This window comes from Tupaia chinensis, unplaced genomic scaffold (genome assembly GCF_000334495.1).
Source record: "Tupaia chinensis unplaced genomic scaffold, TupChi_1.0 Scaffold000208_1, whole genome shotgun sequence".
In the NCBI taxonomy this organism is placed as follows: Eukaryota; Metazoa; Chordata; class Mammalia; order Scandentia; family Tupaiidae; genus Tupaia; species Tupaia belangeri.
The window spans coordinates 2,872,130-2,878,129 of record NW_006159683.1 but is presented as its reverse complement, the minus strand read 5'-3'; positions in this window follow the sequence as shown (position 1 = coordinate 2,878,129).

Genomic DNA, 6,000 nt, shown 5'->3' with positions numbered 1-6,000 from the left:
CCCAGAGGTTAGATGGTGCAATGATAATACTCCTGAGTTTGTTGTTTGAAGGTGGATCAAGGCCAGGGTTTGTTACTTCCTGACTTTGTGCCTTTGGGAAAGCCATTTAACTCCTTGCATTTTCAGCTCTCCCATGTATAAACTGGAGAAAGCAAGACCTTTTCTACAGAAGTACTGGGAAGACCAACTGAAGGAATGTCTTTGTGAAGTACTGCTTAAAATTAGGTATTTTGGGGACCAGCAAATGGTGTAATGGTTATGTCACTGGACTCCCACATGGCTGATGTGGTTGGAGTGGAGATCCAGGGGCTTGAAACTAATGCCAAGTGCATGTGTGTGCCCAAGATCCTAGGAGGAAAATGGAGGACAAGGGATTGTGGTGTGACCATTCCCCCTAGGGGGGTGATTTTTCACTTTTTCTTTCACTGTCTCTGTCTCTCTTTCTCTCTCTGGCAAGTTCACGTGCCCTGAGGAAAAACACCTCTACCAAAAAAAAGGGTACCAATATGCCATCTGCTGGCCTTAAATTAGGTATCATTAAAATGCATGTGCAAGCTAAGCGAAGCAAGGCAGACTATGAAAGACGGACTTTGTATGTCCCCACTCAATACATACGAATTCTCTGCTCTATAGCAGAAACCGAAAGTTTGGAAGGTGTAGTAGCAGGGAGGGCAATGGTAGATACTAATGATAGTAAGGATAGGGGCAATACAGGGGTGGGTAATGGAGGGAGGGAGAGGAACAGAAGAAGAAAAAGAAAAGAAAAGTACGCTTAATTGACAAAGAAAAGAAATTTGTTGATGATAATGTGCATAACAGTGTCTTTGTCTTGACTGATCTGCATGGTATTCATGGTGGAAAAAATCAATGTTCTACACTGTGAAGATATATGTGACTGAATGTAAATTAAAATTAAAAAATAATAAAAAGATACATGGATTCACCCATGCACTAACCTACCACATGATGCCCTAGGGCTTTAATCTGTTAATACACACATTTATTATTGTTTAAAAAAATGCATGAGCACGAGCCATAGAATACCATAGACACCCACGTTTTTCTTAAGTGTTTTTCTTCTTGTTCCATTGTTTTCCTAGGTCACTGACCCTTTCTTCCCTTTTTATCCCCCAGATAGTACATGTGCTTGCCAGGAGATAGAGATAGGAAGGAGAAAATACTCCAGTGGGGCATGGTCATGCCACAATCTCTTCTTCCCCATCTATCCTTCCTGTTAGAAATTTGGGCATACACATGGGCCTGGAATGTTTTCCAAGCTCCAATTTCAAGATTTGAACCATGAGGTTAAACATGTGGATATGGCTCCCTTAACCACTCGGTCATGGGATAGGTCCTTATTTTCTGTAGCATCTACCACGGTCTCAGTCTCTCTCTTACATCCTGCTGCCTAGAGAGGTGGGAGCCACACAGTTACTGAGAAACATGAATTGGAATCTGCCTCCTCGTGGGAACTTGTGCCACACGTGATTAGACTTGTCCAGGGCTCAAGTCTCCCTCTGTTAAATGGAGCAATGCTAGCATCTAAGGGCTAGATATTGCTTTCTCAGAAATAATCAGAAGCATTTGTGAGGTTGAGGCAGGATGATCCTGAGCTTAAGGGTGGCCTGGACGGCTCGGTAAGAAGCTGGGATGATCCTGAGCTTAAGGGTGGCCTGGACGGCACGGTAAGAAGCTGGTTTTTTTTTTTTTTTTTTAACAAAAGGAAGCATTTGATTATGCCCCATATTTTAGAATATAAAAATTGCCTCCCTCTCTAGTCAGCTTGTGGAATAATAAGCTCTTAAACATGATACTCAAGGCCTCTCTTAATTCCATTAATTTTTGATTCAAAATGAAGAGGTCATGATTTCACTTCTTAAAAATATTTAATATTTAAATGGGTCTATATAGGTTTTAAAAATTAGATGAAGCAACGTTCTCTTCTTAAAAATGTTTTCCTAGACCTACTGAAAAGCTTAAATTTACAATCTATTTGAAAGAAAAAAATGCTCTTCTGAAAGACGGGAAGTACCAGGACCACAGATAAGGCTTGGTATGAATGTGAGTCAGATGTGGCTTTTCTTTCCTGCTGTATCAGTGGTTGGCCTCTCTCTGTGTCTCTCCTCTCTCCTTTCCCTCCTCCCTTCTTCCTTCGGCATTTAGCACATTCATAACGTTGTACAAGCACCATCTCAATCGAGGGCCCCAACATTTTCATTACTCCCAAAGGAAAACCTGTGCCCGTTAAGCAGTTACTTCTGCGCTCCTCGCAGCTCCTGGCAACCATCAATCTGTTTGATGTCTCTATGTATTAACTAATTGGAGATAGTTTATGTGAACAAAAACCATGCAATCCGTGACCTTTTGTGTCTGGTGTCTTTCACTCACCATACTGTTTTCCACATGTATCCAGGTTGTAGCTTGTATCACTTTTCATTCCATTTTTAAAGGTTATTTGCTTATATCTTTCATGAGAAAGAGATAGAGAGACAGATCCTACCTCCAGTAGGGTCTCCATGCCACAATCTACCCTCAGTGTCAGCCTGCCCCAATTGTGGGCACAGGCGTGCATGCCTGGTGTGCTCAAAGGGGTTCTGGGATGCCAGTCCAGGACCTTTCCCGTGTGAGTCTAGCTGTGCTACTGCCTGGCTTCAATACTTTACTTTTCTGATGGAATAATATTTGTATATACCACAGTGGGATCATCCAGTTATTCATTGATAGACATTGGAGTTCCATTTTCTTTTTAAAGAACGTAAGTCACGTGATGGAGGGCCTCTTCTCAAAGCACCCATGTAACCCAGAGTAGAGGAGAGTCCTACCAATGGCCTGAAAGGCTCTGCGTGAGCTCAGAGGAAGTTTGCGCTCTGATCTCCCCTTCCCCACCAGTTGCTCCGGTCCAGCAGACAGGCTACATAGGTATACTGAACCTGTGAGATCCACTCGTTCCCACCGAACCTGTGAGATCCACTCCTTCCCACCGAACCTGTGAGATCCACTCGTTCCCACCGAACCTGTGAGATCCACTCGTTCCCACTGAACCTGTGAGATCCACTCGTTCCCACTGAACCTGTGAGATCCACTCGTTCCCCAAGCATGTGGCATCCACTGTTTCTTTAACTGAAACAAGTATTTCCGTAACTTACTCCCTTACTTCATTCAGGCTATTTCTTAAATGTTATCTTTGCACTGAGGCCTTCTAGGATCATCCTTTATTAAAAATAAAGTATACTATATGTATTTGAGGTTTGCAGCATGATGTTATGAAGTACATAAAAGTAATAAGGAACAGATATGTAGTGCGGTCATCCTGTTTACAATCATCTCCATACCCATCTCAGCACCTATATCTCCCCTACTCTGTTCAAGTTTTTTTTCAAAGCACTTAGTGTTTTCTGTTTATAACTTACTTATAACTGATATCTGTTATTTATTTATTTATTTTTAAAATAGAGATTTCTGCTATAGGGTGTGTGCCCTCGCCAGAGAGACAGAAAGTGAGAAATCACCCCCGAGAAGAGATAGAGATGCCACAATCCCTTCTCTTCCATTCTCCTTTCGGGATCTTGGGCACACATGCACATGTGCCCAGTGTGAGTTTTAAGTTGCCAGGTCCAGGACTCAAACTGTGGTTGACCACATGGGACTTCAGTGATGTAACCATTATGCCATCTGTTGGTCCCAGCAATCTGTTATTTTTATTTAGTGTCTGTCTCTTCTCTCACCTCCACCATTAGCATGTTTTATGAAATCAGGAAGTTCATCTGTTTTGTTTATTGTGCATGCCAAGCCCTAGCACAGCCTGTAAGATAACAGGTACTTAATGAGTATTTGGTAAATAAACACATTAATGGTGAAGAGTGAAAACCTAAAGAGATCATTTATCTAGCAAAGGACCAGACACTTGGGCTGAGGCTCTTAGTGAATTTTCATGTGCTTTTCCCCTTCAAACTTCTTCATTTAACCCACTTCCAAAACCCCTGCCTTCCCACCCATTCTTTTACAATACTCTTTATTTCTTCCCTAACATCTTCACATCTATCTCTTTGATGATGGAAACATGAGATAAATAGGTTTTCTGGGTAGAATTATCAGTAGAGACCTACCTTTTCTGGAGAGACAAAACAATGATATTGTACTAAACATGTTTATAGTTCTTTAACTGTTTCTATTTATAGTTTCTGGCTTGATCCTGAAAAGCAATATATTGGATTTCAGTTTTTTTTTTTAAGGATGAGTGCTTAAAAATATTACTATGTACAGCTATATTGACTTCAGAACTTATGATCCTAAGGGATTATGCCCTGAGTTCATTTAGGCAAATTTAAGCAAATTTAGGCAAATTTAAGATACACATATTGGGAAGTGCATCGTTACTTTATTTACCACTAAGAAAGGAAAAAAGTGCTACTGATGAATCTTCTCTCAGCATTTAGCACTTGTTCATCGTTCTTCAAATACATGTGTAATTTTGGTCATGCTTCCAAAAACAAATACTGCTTCTGTAATACTAAATTTACGTCCTATAACTGTTGTGTGCTTTTCTTGCCCTGAGTTCATTTAGGCAAATTTAAGCAAATTTAGGCAAATTTAAGATACACATATTGGGAAGCGCATCGTTACTTTATTTACCACTAAGAAAGGAAAAAAAGTGCTACTGATGAATCTTCTCTCAGCATTTAGCACTTGTTCATCGTTCTTCAAATACATGTGTAATTTTGGTCATGCTTCCAAAAACAAATACTGCTTCTGTAATACTAAATTTACGTCCTGTAACTGTTGTGTGCTTTTCTGTAAACATATTAACTTTTGTTTTAATGCTGAGTCATAGGGTAATCATTCTGAAGATGTTTTAGATAGCAATTAAGTTGAACACATGTAGTAGCAACCAGGCACACAGTTCAACTGAAGTGATGACACCCTTGGTGGTTATGAACAAGTTTAAGATTGCACAGGAAGGGGCAGCTGCACATCGATGGGGTTGTAAAACCCTGTGGTGTATAAGACGTGTTGTGATTTTAGGGTATTAAAGTGTAAAAAGACATGTATGTCAGGGTCACCTAAATGGATTATCAATGAAGAAAACCCATCTGTTGTTGTTCTATCTCCCACAGAAGGAAAACAAACTGAAAGTCTCACTGAAGACTCAACGCAAGTTGTGTTCCTCTTGCATGGGCTGGTAAGTTTGTTTTGTTCACTAGATATGCTGGGTCATCAGAAAGGGCAGCTAGGATTCTTTTGAGTGAAAAAGCACTTAAATGTTAAGGGAAATATAGCTGCTGTACTAGCATTTCAGAGTTGGTCCAGTCAATTACGGTTTTGATCAGTTGTGTGAATCGTCTCCTGTATATCATCCAGGAGTAGCCTCCCTAAAATGTCCAGTTAATGGTTCTAGTCGGCCCTCTAGGTTTGTATGAGAGTAACTGAATTCTTCACGTCCGTACACTCTGAAATCTTGCCATATCCTTATTTGCCCTTCACTTTCTCACTTTCCTCCACCACCTCTCAGAGCTTTGGAAAACTTGTGATTAACGCTCTCCAGGGTGTTACACGTGCATTTATTATATAGAATTTGGTAAATAATAATTCAATAGCTGCTACTACCAGAGTATTTCTATAGCTGTCATTGTAGTAAGTATTCTGTTTATATTGCCATATTTTTCATTTTAGTTTTTTTTTTTTTGGCTATAGGGCATATGCACTCGCCAGAAAGAGAGAGAGAGAGGGAAAGTGAGAAGTCACACCCTAAGGGGGATAGCCCATTACAATCCCTTCTCCTCTGCCCTCCTCTCAGGACTTTTGACATGCAAGCCCAAGTGCCCAGTGTGATTTTCAAGTCACTGTGTCTGGGACTCGAACAGTGTAGTTGGCCACATGGAATCCAGTGCCTTAACCTCAGTGCCACCTTTTGGCTCTATATTACTGTATTTTTTTGTTCACAAAACCCCTCTATAGTCAGTATAATTATTGTACCATTTTAATGGTACAATAATGTTTCAA